Here is a 26,393-nt window from a genome sequence, read left to right on the forward strand (position 1 = left end):
GAATATATTTTGATTTGACACTAAAGTTCGTCTCAAAACGGTGAACATGTCGCCACTGATATTATCGCCAGCAACATGACAGAAAACACAATTAGAAGACGTAGCAACAACGCTAACTGCGAGGATTGAGGCTTATCATCTGCGAGAGCCAGTATATAGTACGCATGACTTTCAGTTGGTTCTCTCTCTAGCATGAAATAATAAGCTAACATTAGACGGGACAGTGAGTCGGACAAAGGACAGGCGCTAAACTCGCGAGTGAATTTTATGCGAAGCCACATGCGAACATAGAACGACACTGGGCAAGTGCGCGGGCCACACCATGTATAAGAGGTCACAGATACAGTGTCATCTTGAATGGCACGCAGTGGAAAAAACTAACAAAAAACAAATCATAACCGTGTTTCTAAGACAATTTCTTCTTTGCTACACAACAATACCTACATGGCACTTATACCCAGTGTACAAGTTAACTTGGACCGAGATTTTTAAAAAAAGGACAACCAAGAGCTCTAGAGAAATTGTACCGACTGCATAGTATAGCGGCAGCTTTGTGTACTTACAGCCAGTATTTTTTCGTCATGAAGCATAAATTAATTAATTGTTTTTATTTAGTTAACATTTTAATCATTGATTGAATCGCAAACATGTCAATTACAGTGTTGTAGGGCATCTTAAATAACCTCCGCATCAAACATTTATTTCGTGCTGAAGTGTGCCTGGTTGTTTTTTTCCAAGAAAAAACAAAATCCCGGAAAATATGAACTAGATGCGTGCTCGCGCACCACTACTCCAGCGCCTCCGAGAAAAATTTGAAAGATATACGGCCGTATTCGTTTATCGCCGAATCCTAGTAGGCTCCGTCATGTAAGATGGCTCGAGATGTTTCGCGACCGAACTAGCGTGGTGCGATAAGCGTCAGCTTCTACGGACGCAAGAATGTTCTCGATCAAGAGGCACTCGGGACAGCTTTAACTTTCGCGTATCATGAAACAAAGCTGCAAATAAAATTCAACCAATGTTTAAAAAAAAACAGTGCGAAAAAGAGCACAACGAAAGAAAAAAGGCAGCTCTCGGAAGAACAGAAAAGAGCTACTCAGGAGCTTACATCAATAGAAAATAAACCAAAAGCACGTAAGATGCCTCAGCCGCCCGCAAAGAAGCATCCAAAGGTGCAACTGATTTGGAAATTTACCTTTTCTCCGGAAAAGAGGCAAAACAAATCAGTTTTTTACATATATCTATTTTTGTCGCAAGCTTTTTATATGTAAAGATAGGGTGACATCATGAAGGCGCGTTAAACACTCAAGTTTTACACCAGTTCTGAGCGGTTATTTTCTTGCACGTGCTCAAACAGGTCATCGTCTGAAGCAATACAGCACCAGCGTCTTTCCAACACTTGTGGTGTTGAAGCTTTGACCAACGACGTTCGAATCTCGTGGCAGACTCTGCTTATTCTTGCCTTTAGGGAGTCTGGTGTGGTAGTTTCGCCGCTATACACGCGATCTTTCACGTATCCCCACAAGAAGAAGTCCAGTGGTGTCATGTCCGGCGACCTTGCAGGCCAGGGTACGCAGTTCCGTGCCGGTCAATCCACTGTCCAGGCAAAATCATGTCGAGCCACAGACTGACTACTACTGTGCGCAGGAGCATCATCATGTGGAAACCAGATGTCCCGATAGTGCGCAAGCCGGGGCCCTCAAGGATGTCGTTGGCGTAGCATTGCGTCGTTAGTGTGTTGTCAAAAAAGATGGGTGCAATGATGTTGCCATCAAAAATACCGCACCACACATTAAACGACAACTGGCATTGGTGTCGTGTTTGTGCCAGCCAGTGGGGATTCCTATCACTTCAGTAGTGCGGTTGTGAAGGTGAACTTCTGTGCTTTTGGAGAAATTAGCCTCATCCGTCCAAAGCGCTCGAGTGAGGAAGTCCGGTTCTTCTTCACATTTCGCGAAAAACGCATTGGCAAAGAAGTTCGTTTTCAAAATCTCGGTCTTCGATCTTTTGATGAAGATGTACATGGTACGGGTGTATAAGACCTTATTTTAACATTCTCCACACTGATGACCTTGACGTTCCGGCCTCCGCACCGGCGTCGCACACACTACCATTAGGGTTAGCAGCACATAATGTGAAAACATCCGTTTCCGCTTCTTGAACTACCGTCGCAGTCCTGTGCCGCTTTATCATGAAGCTACCCGTCTCACAAAGGACTCCCTAAGTTGTAAGTATTGTTGACGGAGTAGGGCGTCCTCCCCAATGCCACATCCGGAATGGCTTGGCTGCCTACCTCCTGTCGCCGTGCGCCGCCCCCAAAGCCAGGATCATTTTAACGCGATAGCGTTAAGGAGCTCGTGTCGCAGAAAAGCCGGTGTCGTCGGCGTCGGGTGTCGGCGTCGGCGGCGTTGACCGTGAGCGATAAATCACGGCAGGCTCTTCATAAATAAAAAGCAACTTCCAAGATTGGCCCGGTGGGAATCGAACCCGGGTCTCCGGAGTGTGAGACAGAGACGCTACCACTCAGCCACGAGTTCGATGCTTCCAAGCGGTGCAAACGCGCCTCTAGTGAATGCGGTGTTGCCTTCGAAACCAGCCGTGGAAAGTTATACTGCGGTGTATATCGGTAATTATGAACATGTAACGTACAGAAGTCACAATTACACGAGTTGCGAAGTGCGTTTCCGCTGCATTTCTTTTGCGCTTTCCGCACACGCAGAGCCATCTTGCGGCAAACACAGAAGACCCCCTCCTCTCAATGTACGGCGCTGCCCCGACAGGAGGCGCGCCGCGCGCGCATTGGGACCGCTGCCAGGCGCGTCGCGGGACTCCCTCTCCCCTGACGACGCTTCGCCGTGCTTCCGGTTTAGATTACTATCTATCTCTCTGCCCGTGCCGATCACGACGTTTGGCTGGCGTAGATCGTTTTCCCTCCGAGACACCGAGTTTTAGCCTTGTGATCATTCGCGCAGGGCATGACTGTGTTCTTGAAGAGCAAGTCACTGGCGTGGTACCATTGATCTTTCCCATTATTCCCGGCGCACTGACATGTCAAGCAAAAATTATTTACGTAATCGACAACAGCATGTGCTGCCCGTGCAAATCCGCCAAAATGCATGGAATGCACGTAGCCTGTGCAACGTTTGCTTTTATTGCGGAAGGGAACAAAAGGAACATTCGTTCCGGGTGCGCTGTCAGGCTATCCCGGCTTCGAAGTCCCCCCTCCACTCCTGCGGCTCCACTACGCTTATCATGCGTCAGCGGCGTGTCCTCATGATGCCGCGACCATCGCATAGCATGAAGCCCTGTATCAAGCTGCCGCCGCTAGTATATACCCGTGTATCCGTGGCTATTCTCTTGAGAGCGCTTCAGTAGCGGCGCGCGAGCGCGTATCTGTTTCGTATTTGGATGTCTCGCGCTTTTTTTTAATCTCGGATAAACCAATGAAGCAATGCTGAGGATGAGACAAACGCTTAATTCGGAGGTTATTTGAGGTGACCACCAACTCTGTAATTGATATTCTTGCGATTCAATCAATAATTAAAAAGTTCACCAATAAAAAGCTGTTATTCAACTAATACTTCGGCATGAATGGAATACCAACGTTAAATACACACGACTACGGCTACTCTGCAGTCAGTACGATTTCTCTAGAGCTCTCGTTTTTTTTTTCTTCAAAATCTTGGTTCAAGTTAACTGGGACATCCGGTGGCGTACAAGGGAAACATATCCCCGGGGCACCGGTGGGCCAAAGCTGCGCGCCTATGGGCGCTCGCCGCCAGCCACTTCCGCTAGCGTGGCGGCACCCAGGGCCGCGGCCTCAGACGTTCCCTCCGAGATTTAACTTCGTCGGCGCTCCGACGCTGGGCTGCCGTCGCGGTGAAAGCGATGCAGCAGTGGGCACTCACGCCCGTTTCGTGATAGGAGAACGCATCACTTGTGGTGTATGCGAGGCACGTCAAGCAACTTGACATGCTTCAAGAAACGCCTGCGAGACGTTGCGCAAGGGATGTGGGCAGCCCTTTAACAACGCTACGCCTCGCTGCCGAACGCCGCGTCACTCCGTTTTCAACGACGCTGAAAAAGCATTCATGCGGAACGTGGACGCGCGCCACAGCGACAAGGAAGAAGACGGCGGTAAGATCATGGAGCCATGTGTTGAGGCCACAGCTATAACGACGACACGTTAAGTTTTTGTTGCAGTCCAAAGCGCATATTTCCGAGAACGCTCGTACGACCAGGTAAGACTTAACGCCGCATACGTTACGCGGAGTGCGCACTTGTCCAAAATAATTCGACGCCATATGGAGTGACTGAGTGCATGTGACGCGGAATGAGAAGCGCGCATATATTTGCAGGTGTGCGTCCATAAGCCTTCAAAGCATGCTTCAAACCATAAGCACTTTCCTGCTGCCTCGCGTGCGGCTTAGCTATTACGCCCCATTCTTCGTGGGAAATGATTTCCTTATACCCGCTATGCGTGTTGAGCAGACAGCAGTGGGATGAGGTCTGCAATTCCGTGGATGGCCAGATGAGAGTTGGAGCTAAATTGAACCTACTGAAGCATCTACTCGATGACACCAACGCCAAGTCAAACCAAAGATAAGTGATAGCGAAGGTTCTACGCCAGGCATCACAATCAGAGACATTGCAGACCGAACTCGACAGACTTGCTCGCAAGTATCTGCCACTGGGCAACTCGAGTGACGAAGACTATCCCCCCTACAAAGGATCATCTTGCCCCGAGCTAGATTACCCCTTCAAGGCATGCGAAGGAAGGGGAGCTCTCCAGAATCTAAATGGTAGGTCGGCCCCTGGTCCTGATGGCATTCCCAACCGGGCCCTCAGAAACCTGGACGACTGCTCTATAGAACGGTTAACAGAGGAGAATAATGGAATATCCGAACGAGGGGTTGTCTCGGAGTCCTGGAAAATGGCCTCGGTTATCCTCATTCCAAAGCCTGGAAGGCCCCCGAGTCGCTCAAACCTCAGACCCATTTCCCTCACGTCCTGCGTGGGGAAAGTAGCGGAACATGTTATACACAATCGAATTTCCGAGCACATCGAGAAACAAGGATTGTTTCCGTAAAACATGATGGGCTTTCGTCCGGCCCTGTCAACGCAAGACGTGATGAAGCTCATCAAGTGTCAAATCATTGACAACACCACAAGAGATATAAGAGGCATCCTAGGCTCAGACCTGGAGAAGGCCTTTGGCAATGTATCCCATGCTCACATTCTGAACTCCATCTCGGAGCTCAACTTGAGAGACGCCTTCCGCAGATACATAAGCTCGTTCCTACGGGATCGTTAGGCCACGCTCAAAATCGGTGACCTCAAGTTCGACAATTTCAGTTTGGGCCCCAGAGGCACGCCACAAGGAGCGGTAGTCTCACCACTGCTTTTTAACATTGCCATAAAGAAACTATCGGAAAGCCTTTCCAACATAGAAGAGATCAATCATACGCTTTACGCTGATGACATAACAATCCGGTGCACCGGAGGAAGTCCAGGAGAGATTGAATTAGCCTTACAGGAGGCTGCTGATCAAACAGAGATGTACCTGGAAAATACGGGGCTTAGATGCTCCCCGAGCAAGTCTGAGCTCCTCCGCTACAGGCCAGTCAGGAGAGGTTCCAAACCTAGAGGCTGGAAACCGTTGTCAGAAATAAACATAAAACTCCACACTAAAAGCGGCTGTACCATCCCCATAGTAGACACCATTCGGGTGCTTGGCATGTTCATCGAATCCAATGGCAGTAACAATACGACGCTCAACAAGCTCACAGCCAAGACTGAGAACATGATCAGACTTATCAACAGAATCTCGAATAGGCGTGGAGGCATAAAGGAAGACAACCTCCTCAAGTTGTTTCACGCCTTCCTCATGAGTCATATCGTTTATGTCGTAGCCATGCACAACTAGTATAACTGCGAGAAGAAACGATTAAACACGCTCACCAGAAAAAGTATTAAAAAAAAGTACTAGGCATTCCGTCACGGGCGAGCACGGATCTCCTTATGCAACTAGGAGTGCACAACACATTCGACGAGATAATCGAGGCCCAGGAGTCAGCCCAACTGGCCCGTCTATCATGTACCCCGGCTGGAAAGAAGTTCCTAGCGGTTCTTGGGATCAACCCTATCCTCATGGAAGAGCGAAAATATGAAATTTCAGAAGATCAAAGGAACAACAAACGAGTTGCAGCGTTTCCCCGTAACGTTATTCCTCAAGACAGCGCAGACAGACGCAGGGCAAGAGCTCTCGCCCTCCTCAAGCGTACCAAGGACAATCCCTACTCGGCATGTTTTGTCGACGCAGCCCAATATGGACAGTCGTCTAACTTCGCCATTGCCCTCGTTGATCACAACGCACAGATAGCGAATGCGGCTTCCCTGAAGTGCTCAACGCCAACCAGAGCGGAGCAGGTGGCAGTTGCTATAGTACCTCTAGACAACAGCAGATCACAAATCTTCACTGATTCGAGACGCGTCGTCACGCGGAAGCGCAGAACTAGGCACGAGAGTCACCGATGATCCGGACAATGTTTCAGAACTTTCGTGTGTAGAAATCTTCGAACCAGCCATCCACAGAAATTCAGTTTCAGCCAAAGATAAACGTCTTCGTATCGTGAATTTTAATGCTCGTAGCTTGGTGAACAAGATAGATTCCCTAGAAATTCACTTGCTACAACACGAGCCTGACATCGCAGTCATAACGGAAACCTGCTTGCGCAGCGATATAACAAATGAACTTGCTTTTCCACTCCATTACAAAGTATTTTGTAAGGATAGACTGCGCAGAGGCGGAGGTATAGCGGTTCTAGTTAAAGATCAAATCAGAGCCACGCTTATCGGTGATACTCCCAAACTAGAGTACCTATGCTTCAGGTTATCGTGCTGGGGTCAATGTTTTGTGCTGTTCGCATTTTATAGACCACCTGATGCTACACCAGATTACTTGAATAAACTTAAAGAGCACATGTCTCTCTACCAAAATAAGAAAATTCTTCTGATTGGCGATCTTAACTTGCCTGGTGTCAATTGGGAGCTCCTGCAAGCAAACAATAAGGCTGATGCAAATGCTAACATTATTTTTGACATTATGCTAACACATTATCTTATTGAAGTGGTTAATGAACCTACGCGTGTGGAAGGGTCATCATGTTCTATATTACATGTTATTTTTAAACCCAACCTTTTCCGAGCATACCGTGTCAATAGAAGATGCCTTATCTGACCATTACCTTATTGCACTTTCCTTGCCCAATGTCAAAACTGCTGTTCCTAAAATTTCCAATACCAAATCTTTTAAAGATTACACCAGAGCGGATGACGCCAGCATAGTCGACTACATGGAACCTTGCCTTACGCGCTTTGCAGATAGTGGTAGTGATGTGCCTGCACTTTTGACCGCGTTTATTACAATGTGCAGGCACTGCATAGACACATTGATACCCACTAAAACTAAGAAAGTCAATAAAAGTACGCCTTGGATGATGCGTGGAATAGTACAACTAAAGCGCAATATCAAACGAATAAAAAAGAAGCATCCACGCACAGTCGTTATCACGGAACTCAAAAAAAAAAGAAGCTGTCATGCGCCGTGCACGAATCAAAAAATTTTTATTTTTCCATAACATTGCCCAACTTCATAAAAACGCACTAGATAAGCTAGATTAACCTTGGCAATAGCAAGAAGACTATTACGGAAATTGCAGTTAATGGAACCATTTTTAACGACTTGAATGTCATCGCGCAACATTTTAACACTCATTTTTATAGCGTATTCTCCCGTGCACCATCAGGCCCACCTTTGAGTTCTGCAGTGTTTGAAGAGCATGAGGCGAACTTTATATCTTACCATGGTATTGTGTCTATCTTACTCAATTTAAAAACCAAAACCCCTGGCCGTGACAACCTCCCGAATGTGTTTCTTAGGCGACACGTCGAAACTGTTGCCAAATTCTTAGTTGTATTATTAAGAGCATCTTTGTTATGCGCGAAAGTGCCTGAAGATTGGAAGATGGCTCGAGTTGTTCCGGCCTTTAAGAAAGGCGATCGATTATTGCTCGAGAATTACCGCCCCATATCATTAACGACATCTTGCTGCAAAGTTTTCGTGCATGTAATTGCAATTTGCATTAATGAATTTTTAAATGAACACTCCATACTAACAAGTGCTCAACATGACTTCAGAAAAGGTCGTTCCACTACCACATAATTAGTAACAATAATTTATTCAATTGCCAAAGCTTTGGATGCCAACGGTCACATTGATGCAGTGTTTTTGGACTTCAGTAAAGCATTCGATAGGGTAATTCACAAAGAGCTAATTTTAAAATTAGGGAGCATTAACCTTTCGGACATCCTAATTACCTGGATTACAGACTATCTAGATAATCGCCAACAGTATGCTTCAGTTGACGATCACAACTCGGGATATCTACCAGTCACTTCAGGTGTTGCCCAGAGCAGTGTCATAGGTCCATTGCTCTTTCTCTTATATATTAATGACATTGTTACCATCATCAAACCAGGAACACAAATACGGCTGTTTGCAAATGACTGCGTTGTATACCGTACTATTAAGTCCGTGGATGATCAGAAGGAACTTCTTAATGCCATATAGCTCCGCTGAGGTAGATGATGTCGCTCGCTCAAGACGAAACGAGAATCGTTGTCCTGTAGAGGGAACAAAAAGTCCGCATGATGAACGATGTGGAGTTGTAGAGCCATCTGTGAAAATGTGCGTTGCGGCTGCGTATTCTTTGTGCATATATTCTAAAGCTATCTGATAAGTCGCTGCTTGAGGCATTTTCTTTTTCGCACTGATTCCAGGTATGTATGGCACGATTTCCAGTGGGGACAGTGTCCATGGTGAAATGTTTCGCGGCATAATTTGTGACGCCTGAGCAGGAATCGAAATAGATATGCTTCCGACGGCCTGCCCAAAGCTAGATGTAGCACGGGTTCTGGAAATATCCTTTAAAAAGTGAGTCTTCGTATGAATGACGTGGCGGAGGTGTATCCGAAGTGTCTCCTGCGAACATAGCACTTCCAGAGGCAGGCATCCAGCTTCTGCTACAGTCCCTGAGCGGGACGACCCCTTCGGAAGGCCAAGACATACGCGAAGGCAGTTGTTTCGTGCTGCCTCGAGTTTTCTCTTGCTTGTGGGAGATATTTTGTGCAGGATCGGGAGGTAATATCGAAGTGTTCCATCGACGTAGGCCTTATGGAGGAGCACCATTGATCGACAGGTGCTGCCCCACTGTGATCCGGCTAGAAATCGGAATACGTGCGACGCCGAGGAAATCTTCTCACTCAGTTTTTTCACTTGGGGCGACCATGTGAGGTTCCTGTCGATCGTCACTCCAAGAAACCTTTGCGTCTTGACGTATGGAAGGGCGCGACCACCCAACACTAGTGGGTATTTTTCCATACACCTCCGCGTGAAAGCCATGGCAACGCTTTTGTCGGGGGAAAATTTCAGACCCCTTGGAGTTAGGTAGGCCGATATATTTGCGAGCGCTCTCTGGAGGCGTTGTTGGGTGGTACTGCGGGAACGCGCCGCACTCCAAATGCAGATGTGTATATACTTCGACAGCAGCCGCCAAAGACATGGGTGATATTCACAGACTCAAAAGCAGCCCTACAAAGTATATGGAACAGGCACAAGCGTTGCAATAATCAACCAGCAGCATTTGACATTGCTTATCTTCACCACAGGGCTAAGATTGCTGGACATTGCATAAAGTTCCAGTGGATACCTGGCCATGCCGGCATTTCGGGAAATGAAAGAGCGGACGAAGCTGCCAGAAATGGACTCCAATACCGCAAGTTCAGAAGAACATATTTTACAAAAGCCGACGCTTCAACCATGGCAAAAAAATATGCCTATCAAGAAAAAAAAACGCATCTTGAACCTGCCGCTTCACCAAGATAACTTCCTACGTTACATTGACCCAGAAATGAGACCGAAAATTCCACGACCACTTCCTCGACACTTAGAGACATTGTACCATCGTCTTCGACTGAACGTGGCATATACGAACAATTATCTGTACCGCATAGGACTTACCACTAACCCATACTGTGATAACTGTCGCAACTTAGAGACAATTGAGCACATATTACTAGAATGCCCCGCGTACCGCGACGAGAGACAATTTTTTGAGCACCAAATGGACATGATTCGCCACGAACCGTTAACATTACCGAGCATCTTAGGTCCAATGCCCGGCCCTTCAAAACAGCGACGGGTTTTGGATTTATTGTTCAAATACCTGACAGAAATTGGTCAAATAGGAAAACTTTAAAAATTGCATCCTCCCTATACAAAAGCCTAAATTAACCCGCCATGTCACGTGTAAAAATTAGTATCAGGTCCACTCGGACATTTCATATTTATTTTTATCTTTTTTTCTCCCACTCTCTTCGGGAATCTTTTAATCCCATTCCCCATCCCTATACAGAGTAGCATGCCAGCGGTTATATACGCGCCGGCAAAATTCTCTGTTCTTCTAATAAAGAGCCCTCTCTCTCTCTCAGAAGGAACTTAACTCTAGCTTGAATAATATATTTTTGTGGTGTGAAGAATGGGGCATGGCTGCAAACATAGATAAAGCTGTCTCTCTTCGCATAACGCATAAAAAGAATACCCTGGAGTACACGTATGAAATGGGATCTCTTTCAATAAAGCAAGTTGAGAATTACAAGTACCTTGGCGTAACGTTCAATAATAAATTTTCTTGGAATCTTCACATTGACAACACATGTTCTTCCACCTTTCGGAAGCTAACCTTTTTCGGAAGCGACACAAACTAAGAAATGCCACCTCAAACGTTAAGCTACTCACTTACCCAACCTATATCCCGCCAAAACTTGAATATGCTTGCGCTGCATGGGATCCCTATACTAAAGTCAATGTTAACGAACTTGTAAGTGTACAGAGGAAATCTGTTCGTTTTATTTATCCTAAGTTAAAAAGTTCGGATTCCCCGTCAGAGTTGATGTTGGCTAACAGCATTCCTTCGCTTGAACAAAAACGACTGAAACACAGGCTAGATTTTTTTACCTAATCTAATTAATCACAAATTGGCTCTGGACCATTCACTATATGTAAGTCATCTCTCCACAGGGTATACACGACACCGTCGTCCGGATACACTTACACCTATCTGTGCTAGTACAGACAGCTATAAGTTCTCCTTTCCCCGGACTATTTCTGAATGGAATTCACTGCCCGCCTCTTACAACATGTGACTGTGTTTTATGTAAGTTTTCATTGTCCTTTTTTTCTGCATAGAATGTGTTCTTCCTGTTCAATGAGCGGGGCAGCTCTTCGGCTCTCAAACTCCCTTGCCTTTGATGTGCAATTCCTTTGCCTTTTTTTTTGTTTTACATCGTTCTGTTTGCACCATTATTTGATTTAGGTATTGTGTTTCGATCTTTTTCACTAAGTGTTTCTGTGAGCAATATATTATTGTAAAGTCTATATATTTTATGAATGTATACGAACGTATCTTGTATATGTCTTATATTCAATGTCTGCCCGTCCTGCAAGGGCCACCATGTGGTCTGCAGTATGTACTAAATAAATAAATAAATAAATAAATAAATAAAACGGCTGGATGCAATAGAAGTTAAGTTAAATCAGATAGAAAAATCTATGTCAACTGTAAAAGAACTAGGCTCTAAGACTGCCGGTTCGGAAAGCCCTGTCCGAAGTCTTGAAAAAAAAACTGGTCGACCTCGATGATAGAAGCCGCCGCGATAATCTTATCTTATTTGGTATTAGCGAAAGGTGCATGAAAATTCGGCATCACTTTCTGCGACAGTGGTGAACTTATTTCAGGACAATTTGGGCGCACAGGTCTCCTCGATAGAAAGAATTCATACGGTAGGGCGCAGACAAGCCAACAAATCGCGGCCAATAATTCTTAAACTGTTCAATCACTTCGAAAAAGTGATTGTCACAAATTTAAGGCAGGGAAGATGTCTGTGTCTGAGGAATTTCCTGCGGCTACAAGGACAAGTACGAAAAACATCTGGGCAACTGCAGCTGATGACAGAAAAGAAGGCAGGAAAGTAAAACTTGAATACGAGAAGATTAAGATAGATGATGACATGTTCCAATGGCACAGCACTTTCGTGAAAAGGGTTCCAATCGTTTGAGAAAGCCGCAGTCGAAAAGGTGAATAAGTGACTGCTATAAAAAGACGTTCCGGTGCATCAATGTTAATGCCCGAAGTATAAGGAACAAGTTAAATGACCTAGAAAGCATTATCTTAGCACACTACCCTCATGTTGTAGTAGTGACGGAAACGTGGCTACATCCAGACATTTACGACAGTGAAGTAACACCATGCGGTTATAATATCTTCCGGAGGGACAGAAATGTTCGTGGTGGTGGCGTCGCAATAATATACAAAGAATCTCTGTGAGTGTTAATGTTATCAAGCATTTACGGGGTAGAAAGCGCAATAGTCAAAGTATTCCTTGAGAAATTTTGTTTACTTATTGGGGGATTTTAGCGCCCCCCGAACTCTAATAATACATTCGTAGAAAACTTAATGAATTCTTATGCCGAAATTAAATCCGTTCAGCTAACTTGTTGTCGACGGGGGTTTCAACTTTCCGTCAGTAAACTGGTTAACCGATAGTCCAGAGGCTTTCACTAGTGCCTGTCAATCATTGCTTGACGAGATGCTCTTGCATAATCTGACTCAACTACTCACTGAGCCCACCGGCGTACAAAATGACTCACAGTCAACTCTGTACCTCTTCCTTGTTACCTGCTACGCCGTAAGCCCCATGTGGATGTCTTAGAAGGAATTTAGACCATAAAATTCTAAATCTAAGCTTGGAACTGCATCCTACACCAAAGCTCCAGAAGAAAGAGACAGTTATTCCCTTGTTCTCACGTGCAAGTAACTTAGGTAATGTATGAATCGCAGAGTTCTTTTGTTGATCACATATGGGCCTTCTTCAAAAACTTAGTTCACCGATGCATAAATTATTTTGTGCCAAGAAAACGCCAAGTAGTGCGGAGCAGCGATCCATGGATTACAGAAGACATTGCGCGTCTGGGCGAACACTGGAAAAAGCAAGACGTCAACATACAAAACATATTTCATCGATCACAGCCAGTAACATTTCCGGAGTACGCCAGTCGTTACAGAACGCTATCTGTAAGGCTGAATACCATTTCCACATTGTGCGTATGAAAAACTTTCTTGTCTTATGTCCAAGTAAATTCTGGCAATATCTCGTGCCACGCAAGACATTGGTCCTTGACCTTTCTACAGATAGAGCGACTACGCACGACTAGTTAGAAATGGCACAGGCGCGCAACCAGTACTTCAGTTCGGTAGTCACACATGACGACGGTTTCACACCCCAGTCCTCTTCCACTGTTGATTTGCCTCGAATCACTGGCATTTGCATAACTGAGGAAGGCGTGTTAGCTCTTCTGCTCAACTTAGACACCAAGAAGTCGCCAGGTATCGATGAAATACCCAACACCTTTCGCGAAGTACTGAACTTTCGTTTTTAAGAAATCACTAAAAATCTGATTTGCCGACAGATTCGAAATTCGCAAAAATCACTAATTCCTAAAGAACGAAACCCTTCCGCACCTTATTCCTACAGGCCGATTTCTCTTTTGTGCACTTCCATAAAATTGCTAGAACACATCATCTGTAAACACATAACCAATCTTCTCGAGGAGAATCACGTTATCGATAACCGACAGCACGGGTTCCGTCAGGGTCTTTCCACTATTATGCAACTGATTGCAACTGCTCCCGACTTAGCAGGAGCATTAGATAGGTAAAGTCAAGTCGATATCATTTTTCTTGACTTCGAGAAGGCGCTCGACCGCGTATTGCCTCACAAATTATTGCTGAAATTAAAACCCATATTAAAACACGATTGCCTACTCTCGGGAATTGAAGCCAATCTTTCTACAGACGTCAAAGTGTAGCTATCAATGGCGTTCTTTTTGTTGTGGTCCCACCCCGCAGGGGCGTCTGCGTAAGCAGGCGTTTGGTGTGTTGCGACACCGCGTACCCGAGCACACGAGGGCTGGACCCTCCCGCGTGTAGCCATGCGCGGCTTAGCCGTGTCTGGGGAAAAGGGGATCCTGAGGGTTGAGCCGATGCTGGGTGTTTGGACCTTTAAGGCCCCCCGGCGGAGGCAACTCACCTCTTCGGCCTCTGCTTCGCATAGACGGCACCTCCAGACTGACCCACCTGGAGGAAATCGGCAGTCGCCTTTTCCTGTCTCTCTCCACCCTCATCTTCGCCTTTCTCTCCCACTTTTCCATCTTTCCTGTCTTCTATTCATTTCTTTAAACTTCCTATTTTCTGGGCGGCAAGGGTTAACCTTGTGTAATATATCCAGTCTCGGGTATATCTATATTAGGTTATAGTGGGAACGTACCGCTGACGTACGCAGAATAGAATTTTTCTAATCCTGTGACGTCCCCAGGTTGGGCTCCGAGGTGGGCGGCGGGCATTCCTACCGAATAAGGTAATCCTATATATGGCTTCTAGTTCCCCCCCACTCCCTGATCGCTCCCTGAAGAGGGGGCGCACCGATGAAACGTTCAACGTTTTGATGAAACCAAAAGAAATATTTCCCAAATACCACGTAATACATAGTCAACATGAAACCAAGACAGTCCGTACAATATCCCCATTTGTGGTTGCAAAATGTCTGACAGAAGCAATCGGCTCTGGTAACAAAGTAACTAAGATGGGAAGCGGCGACCTTCTTTTGGAAGTGCGTGACAAGCTTCAATACAGCAAACTGACTAAACTTGTTGCCTTTGGTGACATTCCTGTCTCTGTGGGCCCCCACCGGTCAATGAACACTGTGCGTGGTTTCATTTCTGATGACGACCTCCTTGAACTCAGTGAAAGTGAGCTGTTGGATGGATGGCAAGAACAAAACGTTGTAAAGGTGCAACGAATTAAGTTAAGACGTGATGACAAGGAAATCCCAACAAAGCATGTAATAATAACGTTCGGAACTAGTGAACTGCCTGATTCGATAGAGACCGGGTATTGTAAACTTCGCGTACGACCATACATCCCCAATCCGCGCCGATGCTTCAAGTGTCAGCGTTTTGGGCATGCATCTCAGAGCTGCCGAGGGCGTGCTACTTGTGCAAAATGTGCATCTAAAGACCACACATCAGATAACTGTTCTTCCGCAACCCACTGCACTAACTGTGATGGAGACCACCCCGCCTATTCGCGATCGTGTCCATCATGGAAGAAAGAAAAACAAATAATCGAACTTAAGGTCAAACTAAACATCTCTTTTCCAGAAGCACGCAAGCGTTTTTCTGTCCACCACCAATCGAATCTGTCCTACAGTGATGTGGCGCGCCGGAGGGCAGTGCCACATCCTCTGGCGGCCGCGCAAGTCACATGGAGTGTGACGGCGGTTACGCCATCAGCCCCCCTGGCGGGAGCAGCCACTGCTCTTCCGCCCCCTAGCACGAAGGGCCAGCAGACACCCGAGCCTGCCGGTCCCAGGGCCACTGCTCGTGCAGACAGGCCCCAAAACCCCCCGAGAGTGCCCGCTGAGCGGGCGTCATCCAGCGCCTCTGACGAGGCGATGGATGTAACAAAAACTTCTCCGGCGTCTCAGACGCCGTAGGAACGGCGCTGCTCCCTGGAGCGCGCCAACAAAAAAGAAATACCCCGCATCAAGGGGCCTGGAAAGGTCCCTTGAGCCAACCTAAGTGATATCTCTTGACACACAGCACATAAACACAAACAATATGGATACACAAATATTACACTGGAACGTGAGAGGTTTGATTCACAACCTCGACGATGTCAAAGAACTCTTACACAAATACAATCCAAAGGTGCTGTGTGTTCAGGAGACACATCTTAAGTCTACGCAAAGAAACTTTCTTAGGCAATACGCTATTTTCCGGAAAGACCGAGATGACGCTGTTGCATCGTCCGGTGGTGTCGCAATAATAGTCGACAGAGGCGTTGCTTGTCGGCAACTGCAACTCCAAACTCCTTTTGAGGCAGTGGCTATCGAAGCAGTTCTACTTAATAAACTAGTTACCATGACGTCTGTATACATACCCCCAAGTTATCAACTCTCTAGCGCAACATTTCAAAGCTTTATTGATGAGCTTCGTCACCGTTACATTGTCGTCGGTGATCTAAACGCGCATAACACACTGTGGGGCGACTCGCGCTGTGATGCGAGAGGACGGCTTATAGAAAACATCCTATTCACTTCAAGTTCCTGCTTGCTTAACAAGAAAAAGCCAACATTTTACAGCTCTACACATAAAACATTTTCTTCGATAGACCTAAGCATAGCGTCTAGTACAATTGTGTCATATCTCCAGTGCGATGTCATTAATAACCCTTATGGCAGTGATCACTTCCCTATCGTTCTAAACCTTAAAAAACAAAGTGAGTGTCATGCACATCTTCCTCGATGGAAAGTTGACTCAGCCGACTGGACGAAGTTCGGCGAACTAACGCAGCTGCCCTGGAATGATATCTGTGAGCTTAACTTAGACGACGCAGTAGCATACATAACCGCGTTCATTATTGAGGCTGCATCAGTATGCATTCCCCAAACAAATGGGTCGCCCTCGAAACGACGTATTCCTTGGTGGAATGAGGAGTGTAGGGAAGCCAGGAAAAAGCAAAACAAGGCTTGGAACCTCCTCCGTAACTCCCCAACCACAGAGAATCTGATTAATTTCAAGGCGATCAAGTCGCAAGGTAGAGGAACGTGCCGCCGCGCTAAACGCAAAAGTTGGAAAAACTACATGAGCAGCATCAATTCATATACAGACGAACGAAAAGCCTGGAACAGGGTGAACAAAATAAAAGGCCGCGAAACTCATTCCTTACCTTTATTAAATACACAAGGATACACTCTTGAGGATCAGGCAGATTGTGGGATCACATTTTGAGCACATTTCCAGTACATCCCATTACACGGATACATTTATAAAATACCAGCGGCTTGCAGAACAGATGAATTTGGGTCGGAACAGCTCATCCAATGAAGCATACAATCGTCCATTTGGCATGGCTGAGTTCCAAGCCTCACTAAACTGTTGCAACAAGTCCGCTCCAGGAAGTGACAGAATAATGTATGAGATGATCAGACACTTTCACCCTGAAACCCAAAAAACACTACTGTCACTCTTCAATTCCATGCTCTCTGCCGGCTACATTCCTTCTGTTTGGAAAGAACCAATCGTGATCCCTATCCTGAAAGAGGGCAAGGACCCTTCCTCACCCACCAGTTACAGGCCCATAGCTCTGACTAGTTGTCTATGCAAACTGTTTGAGAAAATGATTAACCGTCGCCTCATCCATTTTCTTGAAAGCAACAAGATACTCGATCCATTTCAGTGCGGTTTTCGGGAGGGTAGATCCACAACAGATCACCTTGTCCGCATCAAGACAAATATCCGTGATGCCTTTGTCCACAAACAGCTCTTCCTATCAGTATTTTTTGATATGGAAAAGGCATACGACACAACCTGGCGCTTCGGAATTCTCCGTGATCTCTGTGAAATGGGAGTTCGAGACAACTTGCTGAACGTGATTCAGAGTTACCTCTCCAATCGCACGTTCCGTGTTGGAGTTGGTAACGTTCTGTCTCGTCCATTTACCCAAGAGACTGGTGTTCCACAAGGTGGTGTGCTAAGCTGCACTCTTTTTATTGTCAAAATGAGCTCGATCCAGACTGCCATCCCGCATACTATGTTTTATTCTGTATATGTGGACGACATCCAGATAGGTTTTAAATCATGTAACCTAAGTATGTGCGAGCGACATGTACAGCTTTGCATAAATAAATTTTCTAAGTGGGCGGACCAAAACGGTTTCAAGCTAAACCCACAAAAAAGTACATGCGTTCTGTTTTCTAACAAGAGAGGCATACATGCGGACCCCGCAGTAGATCTAAATGGAGAACGGCTATCTTTGAGCCATGAACACAAATTTCTAGGAATCCGTTTAGACAGCAAGCTGACTTTTGTACCACATCTGAAGTATCTGAAATCAAAGTGCCTCAAGACTATGAATCTGCTGAAGCTCTTGTCGCGCACATCTTGGGGAAGCGACAGGTGGTACCTTTTAAAACTTTACAAAAGTCTAATATTAGCACGGCTTGAATACGGAGCAATAGTTTATAATTCTGCTGCACCTAGCGCTTTGAAAATGCTAGATCCTATTCACGACTTAGGTATCCGCCTTGCTACAGGTGCCTTTAGGACTAGCCCCGTAGAACTAGACTAGCCCCGTAGACTAGCCCCGTAAAGATGCGGAAAACGAAAGCTGGAGTGATTCTGAAAAACTTATAATTGATCACTGCCAGGAGAACCTGAATATAACCATCGAAAGCAATAACATCGAGCGAGCGCATCGTCTAGGCACATTCAAATGTGGAAAGCAACGCCCAATCATAGTCAAGTTTCTGCAGTTCAAGGACAAGCAATGCGTTTTCATCATCATCATCATCAGCCTGGTTACGCCCACTGCAGGGCAAAGGCCTCTCCCATATTTCTCCAACAACCCCGGTCATGTACTAATTGTGGCCATGCCGTGCCTGCAAACTTCTTAATCTCATCCGCCCACCTAACTTTCTGCCGCCCCCTGCTACGCTTCCCTTCCCTTGGAATCCAGTCCGTAACCCTTAATGACCATCGGTTATCTTCCCTCCTCATTACATGTCCTGCCCATGCCCATTTCTTTTTCTTGATTTCAACTAAGATGTCATTAACTCGCGTTTGTTCCCTCACCCAATCTGCTCTTTTCTTATCCCTTAACGTTACACCTATCATTCTTCTTTCCATAGCTCGTTGCGTCGTCCTCAATTTGAGTAGAACCCTTTTCGTAAGCCTCCAGGTTTCTGCCCCGTAGGTGAGTACTGGTAAGACACAGCTATTATACACTTTTCTCTTGAGGGATAATGGCAACCTGCTGTTCATGATCTGAGAATGCCTGCCAAACGCACCCCAGCCCATTCTTATTCTTCTGATTATTTCTGTCTCATGATCCGGATCCGCAGTCACTACCTGCCCTAAGTAGATGTATTCCCTAACGACTTCCAGTGCTTCGCTGCCTATTGTAAACTGCTGTTCTCTTCCGAGACTGTTAAACATTACTTTAGTTTTCTGCAGATTAATTTTTAGACCCACTCTTCTGCTTTGCCTCTCCAGGTCAGTGAGCATGCATTGCAGTTGGTCCCCTGAGTTACTAAGCAAGGCAATATCATCAGCGAATCGCAAGTTACTAAGGTATTCTCCATTAACTTTTATCCCCATTTCTTCCCAATCCAGGTCTCTGAATACCTCCTGTAAACACGCTGTGAATAGCATTGGAGAGATCGTATCTCCCTGCCTGACGCCTTTCTTTATTGGGATTTTGTTGCTTTCTTTATGGAGGACTAGGGTGGCTGTGGAGCCGCTATAGATATTTTTCAGTATTTTTACACATGGCTCGTCTACACCCTGATTCCGTAATGCCTCCATGACTGCTGAGGTTTCGACAGAATCAAATGCTTTCTCGTAATCAATGAAAGCTATATATAAGGGTTGGTTATATTCCCCACATTTCTCTATAACCTGATTGATAGTGTGAATATGATCTATTGTTGAGTAGCCTTTACGGAATCCTGCCTGGTCCTTTGCTTGACAGAAGTCTAAGGTGTTCCTGATTCTATTTGCGATTACCTTAGTAAATAGTTTGTAGGCAACGGACAGTAAGCTGATCGGTCTATAATTTTTCAAGTCTTTGGCGTCCCCTTTCTTATGGATTAGGATTATGTTAGCGTTTTTCCAAGATTCCGGTACGCTCGACGTTAAGAGGCATTGCGTATACAGGGTGGCCAGTTTCTCTAGAACAATCTGCCCACCATCCTTCAGTAAATCTGCTGTTACCTGATCCTCCCCAGCTGCCTTCCCCCTTTGCATATCTCCCAAGGCTTTCTTTACTTCTTCCGGCGTTACGTGTGGGATTTCGAATTCTTTTAGACTATTTTCTCTTTGACTATCGTCGTGGGTGGCACTGGTACTGTATAAATCTCTATAGAATTTCTCAGCCACTTGTACTATCTCATCCATATTAGTAATGATATTGCCGGCTTTGTCTCTTAACGCATACATCTGATTCTTGCCAATTCCTAGTTTCTTCTTCACTGTTTTTAGGCTACCTTCGTTCCTGAGAGCATGTTCAATTCTGTCCATATTATACTTCCTTATGTCAGCTGTCTTACGCTTGTTTATTAACTTCGAAAGTTCTGCCAGTTCTATTCTAGCTGTAGGGTTAGAGGCTTTCATACATTGGCGTTTCTTGATGAGATCTTTCGTCTCCTGCGATAGTTTACTGGTATCCTGCCTAACGGAGTTACCACCGACTTCCATTGCACACTCCTTAATGATGTCCACAAGATTGTCGTTCATTGCTTCAACACTAAGGTCCTCTTCCTGAGTTAAAGCCGAATACCTGTTCTGAAGCTTGATCTGGAATTCCTCTATTTTCCCTCTTACCGCTAACTCATTGATCGGCTTCTTATGTACCAGTTTCTTCCGTTCCCTTCTCAGGTTTAGGCTAATTCGAGTTCTTATCATCCTGTGATCACTGCAGCGCACCTTGCCGAGCACGTCCACATCTTGTATGATGCCAGGGTTAGCGCAGAGTATGAAGTCTATTTAATTTCTAGTCTCGCCGTTCGGGCCCCTCCACGTCCACTTTCGGCTATCCCGCTTGCGGAAGAAGGTATTCATTATCCTCATATTATTCTGTTCCGCAAACTCTACTAATAACTCCCCCCTGATATTCTTAGTGCCTATGCCATATTCCCCCACTGCCTTGTCTCCAGCCTGCTTTTTGCCTACCTTGGCATTAAAGTCACCCATTAGTATAGTGTATTTAGTTTTCACTCTACCCATCGCCGATTCCACGTCTTCATAGAAGCTTTCGACTTCCTGGTCATTATGACTGGATGTAGGGGCGTAGACCTGTACAATCTTCATTTTGTACCTCTTATTAAGTTTCACAACACGACCTGCCACTCTCTCATTAATGCTATAAAATTCCTGTATGTTACCAGCTATATTCTTATTAATCAGGAATCCAACGCCTAGTTCCCTTCTCTCTGCTAAGCCCCGGTAGCACAGGACGTGCCCGCTTTTTAGCACTGTATATGCCTCTTTTGGCCTCCTAACTTCACTGAGCCCTATTATATCCCATTTACTGCCCTCTAGTTCTTCCAATAGCACTGCTAGACTCGCCTCACTAGATAACGTTCTAGCGTTAAACGTTGCCAGGTTCATATTCCAATGGCGGCCTGTCCGGAGCCAGTGATTCTTATCACCCTCTGCAGCGTCGCAGGTCTGACCGCCGCCGTGGTCAGTTGCTTCGCAGCTGCTGGGGACTGAGGGCCGGGGTTTGATTGTGTTGTTCATATAGGAGGTTGTGGCCAAGTACTGCACCAGGGTGGCCAATCCTGCTCTGGTGAGGGAGTGCGTTACCGGTTCTGGTCACCGGGATCAGGCCACACTCCAGGCCTGTTTGTGCAATTTTAACAACACGCGGATTTTTTTTTAAATCCGGTGGAAAATTGCCGGCACCGGGATTCGAACCACGGACCTCTTGCACGCGAGGCGGGTGTTCTACCTCTACGCCACCGCTGCAGCTCCGCGTTTTATCATCAGCTTATAAGCTGAAATCGTCTGATTACGCAATTAGCGAAGACTTCTGACCTAACACCCGACTCGGCCGTAAACGCCTCATTGAATTTGCGAAAACTAACCACATACCCTACAAGCTCCGTCGCAACAGGCTAATCTCTAATGGTAAAACGTACAACTTTGATCACACCACTGAGAAAGTGCTCGAACGTAAATCATAGCAGCCACCACTTCCCCCAAGCAGTAACGTACGGCCCAAAAACGATCATCTGTCCCTTCTTTACACCAACATTCGCAGTATAATACCGAAGCGTGATTCCTTATGTAGTCTTATCAGCTCATCATCCAGTGACGTCGTTCTGCTGACTGAAACATGGTTAAATTCATCAATCTTAGATTCCGAAATCCTGCCCGAACTTCCTGACTTCAATATATTCCGAAAAGACAGACCTGACGGCTGCCGTGGCGATGGTGTTCTTATCGCTACCAAGCGCCTTCTAAATTGTTCAGCTGTTAACGTAGTAAGCTCGTTGGAAATGATTTGGGTGTGCTGTCATGCTTCATCCCCTCGCGTACTCATCGGTGTATGCTATCGACCGCCTGATACGGACAGTTCCTTCATAACGCTCTTTCACGACACGCTCGATTCCCTAATCGCATCTTACCCACGCACCCGAATTTTGCTTTTCGGCGATTTCAAGTTTCCGTCCATAGATTGGAATGATATGTCCCGCACCCTTACAAAAAGTCAGGCATCTAGTGAATTCCTAAACACATGCTTAACTATCGGCCTGTCTCAAATTGTTTCTGAGCCCACCCGCACGACTGACCATACATCAAACATTCTTGACCTCATTTTAACCACTCACCCTGACGAATTCTGTGCTCCTTCGTACATTACGGGCCTTAGTGACCACGTTGTACTTCACACTACCTTTTCTACCAGCGTTACCAAAAGTCCTAAATCCAAAAACGTACTAACGCTGTACGACAAAGGAGACTACACTAGCATGAATCGTGACCTTCTTGTTTTCCATAACCATTTTGCTTCTACCTACCACTTACGTTCTGCCGAGTCGAACTTGTCTCTCTTCGAGTCAGAAATGCTGCGTTTGATTCGACTTTACATCCCTACCATCAGCATAACAGACCGAAAACGTTCTCCGTGGTTTAATGTTAAACTAAAGCGTTTAAATAACAAGAAAAAGCACCTTTTCTGTTCTGCCAAGTTATCTAACACCAAATGTGCCTGGAGCAAATACCACACCACTGCCAAGCAATATTCCGATCTCTCTACCCAAACTAAGCTCCGTTTTTTTTCCACTACCCTCCCTGAAATGCTACAAAGCAACCCTAAGCGCTTCTGGAAAACCATCATCCCTGATGTTGATACTACTATTTCTCTCATTGACAGCACTGGCTCACCAGTAGGCGTATCCCACGTACCCCATGTCTTGAACCATGCATTCTCTTCAGTCTTTACTAAGGAAACAACTCGTGATTTCACTGATCCTGCGCCGTTGCCGCATCCACCAATGGACGGCATCACCTTCAACGCACATGGTATTGTTAATATTATCGACTCACTAAAATTTTCATCTTCCTGCTGTGTCGATGGAATTAATTCGAAAGTCTTAAAGAATACTAAACATGTTTGCAGTCTTATTCTTTCCCTCATTTTTCAACAGTCGCTTGATACAGGCACAGTTCCACATGACTGGCGAATTGGGAAGGTCATTCCGGTTTTCAAGATAGGTGACAGATCATCCCCAGGTAAAAACCGACCCATTTCGTTAACCAGTGTATGCTCTAAGATCACAGAACACGTCATTTACTCTAATGTTGCCACATTCCTAACATCGGCCAACTTTTTTCATCCAAACCAACACGGATTCCGGAAAGATTACTCATGCGAAACCCAATTAGCTTTGTTACTGCATGACATTCATTCCTATCTTGACCGCAATATCCCAATTGATGCGCTATTTCTAGATTTCGAGAAAGCTTTCGATTAAGTACGCCATTCCCGCCTTTTGCTTAAAATGTCCTTGTTAAACATTCATCCTAGTGTCTTGAACTGGATTCGAAGCTTTTTAACTGACCGCATGCAATTTGTCTCCGCTAATGGCTTCTCATCATCCTACTCACACGTTCTTTCAGGAGTACCCCAAGGCGCGGTTCTTGGCCCTTTGCTCTTTCTAATATACATTACCGACTTGCCTTCCACAGTAACATCTAGTATCCGCCTTTTCGCGGATGATTGCGTACTCTACCGCCCCATAACTAACGCCGAGGATGCTTACATCCTCCAAAATGACCTGGATAACATACAGCAGTGGTGCACTAAATGGCTAATGTCCCTAAATGCTACAAAGACCGCACAAATTTCTTTTCACCGCCGCCGAAATTATACTCCGCCTACTTATAAAATTAACGATACTACTATTATTTCCACTAACTCTTTTAAGTATCTTGGCATTAACCTTGCTAGTGACTTGACATGGCCTTGCCACATTAACCACATAATAAAATCATCTAATCAAGCAGTTGGGTATTTCCGACGTAACCTGCGCATGACATCTTCTTCCTTAAAATTACTAAAATTACTAAAACATTTGTACGGCCTAAACTTGAATACGCTTGCGCAATATTTGACCCCCATCAGTCTAACCTTATCTCACCCCTTGAATCTGTTCAGAATCGTGCCACTCGCTTTATTCTTTCAAACTACTCTCGATACTCTAGCATATCCGCCTTGAAATTGCAACTAAAACTTCCTTCTCTCGCTTCCCGTCACCGGATTTCACGTCTCTGCCTTTATCACAGGTTTTTCCATTGCTCGCCCCGTGACAGCAACCTCATCCTACCAGTACGTCGAACACCCCGCACAGGCCATCCAAACAGCGTCATCCCGCATCGTTCCCGAACAACTACATTTCAGAAGTCATTTTTTGTCGACACAGCTCGCGACTGGAATGACCTTCCCTGTCACTTAGCACAAATCCCTGATCCAGTCCATTTCAAGACTGCCATCGAGGAAGCCATGTCATCGTCATGATTCTCATGTAACATTCATTGTTAACCGCCGTTCTTGCGCCCACCCCTCTGTAATGTCCCGCCGGGGACCCTTGAGGTTCAAATAAATAAAAAAAATAAAGCCTGTATGCTGAATCTAACGAGTGGTCCCTGTATCTTCAAAGAACATATTTAAGTCTTTCTTACGCCCTCAAGGTGAAATCAGATTTGCATCATCCATGCCATTCAATTATTTACGACCTGTCTACGGCTAGGCTTTTCCGTAACCGCCCAGGCACTAGACCTCCTCTGTCCCTTCGGTTGGAAGCATTGTCCGAAGAAACGGGTGCGCCGATTCTAGAGAATGTCATAATGGCAACTACGCGGCTTCCACCTCCGTGGGAGTGGCAGACTATCGAATGTGACGTCTCGTTTGCAGAAATATCAAAACCAGCACCTGAGGCACACATACGGTCACATTTTCTTGAGCTTCAGGAGAAATATCCTTGTGCTGAATTTTACACAGATGCCTCTAAGTCTACGTCCGGTGTTGCTTACGCAGCACTAGGACCAGCATTTTTATTATCCGGTACATTGAACCCACATACATCTATCTTTACCGCGGAAGCATATGCAATACTCTCTGCAGTGAAGCACATCAAGCAAACAAATCTGACTAGGGCTATAGTGTTCACAGACTCATTGAGTGTAGTGCGAGCCTTAATGAATGTACGTAAACATAAAAACACTATCTTTAATGAACTGTATAATTGCTATGCTCAGCGTATAGTGCTAAACAAATGATCTTGCTATGCTGGGTACCTGGCCACTGCGGCATAAAAGGCAACGAAGCTGCTGACGAGAAAGCAACTTCAGTAGGTTTTAGTAAAGCCCCTCAATCTCCCAAAGTAGCGCCATTCACTTCCCTCCTCCTCCGCTCGGCGCGGCCTCGACGGTGGCGCCGCCGGTGGTGGGCCTGCCGTAGCAGACGACGGCTAACACGCTACGGGAGGAAATCCGCGGAAAAGTTCGTTCGAGTCCTGCGGAGCAGTTTTTTCAATCTAGATCTCGCTTTGTCAGTCGGTAACTGGCCTTAAGAATGTCGTGTCGGATTTGCGGAAGAAATAGAGAAAAGCACCATTATTCAAGGCGTATTCAAGGCGTAAAGCGCGCGCACGTTGAAAGTTCGTGTTGCTGAAACACGACACAAGCACGCGGTGTGCTCAGACACGCGAGTAATTACCAGAGTTTAAGGTTTTGACAGCGCGAAAGTATGTGCACGTGGTTTCGTAGGTTAATTTACGTACCTGCAGGATGCTTTTGTTCGGCCGGCGCGTGAGAGATTCCGACTGTCTGCGGTCAGCAATGCCTGGCAGCAGAGCCGTTTCTGTTCCGCGCCTTTTACAGATGTACGTAGCTCATGCACAGGTTGTGGTGGCCATGTGCAACGTTTTCACACATAGGCGGTATAGATAATTTGAACAACGTACCAGCATATGAAATCGTTATTTATTTATTACAGTTCAAATGGTTAGAATTTGATAGAAAAAAAAAGAAGGAACTTGATGGGACAACTGGAAAGAGGTTCAGAAAATAATTATCCCCCTCCCTCATTGGCACCAGCAACACTTTTGTTGAAGTGCTAATTTTATCTCTGTATACTACGTGCGTCTGT

General features: G+C 45.7%; 1 protein-coding gene and 1 long non-coding RNA gene across 3 annotated transcripts in view; one reads left to right on the plus strand and one right to left on the minus strand.

Moving 5' to 3' along the window:
• Positions 1-26,393, minus strand: part of LOC135920485 (chymotrypsinogen A-like) — a 234,800-nt gene that overhangs the window by 126,767 nt on the left and 81,640 nt on the right. The window lies entirely within an intron of this gene.
• On the plus strand, positions 4,117-24,850 carry LOC139051956 (uncharacterized). Its single transcript, XR_011509629.1, has 4 exons — positions 4,117-4,241; positions 23,118-23,266; positions 23,392-23,476; positions 24,530-24,850. It is a non-coding gene; the product is annotated as an uncharacterized lncRNA (long non-coding RNA).

Source organism: Dermacentor albipictus, unplaced genomic scaffold (genome assembly GCF_038994185.2).
Source record: "Dermacentor albipictus isolate Rhodes 1998 colony unplaced genomic scaffold, USDA_Dalb.pri_finalv2 scaffold_16, whole genome shotgun sequence".
In the NCBI taxonomy this organism is placed as follows: Eukaryota; Metazoa; Arthropoda; class Arachnida; order Ixodida; family Ixodidae; genus Dermacentor; species Dermacentor albipictus.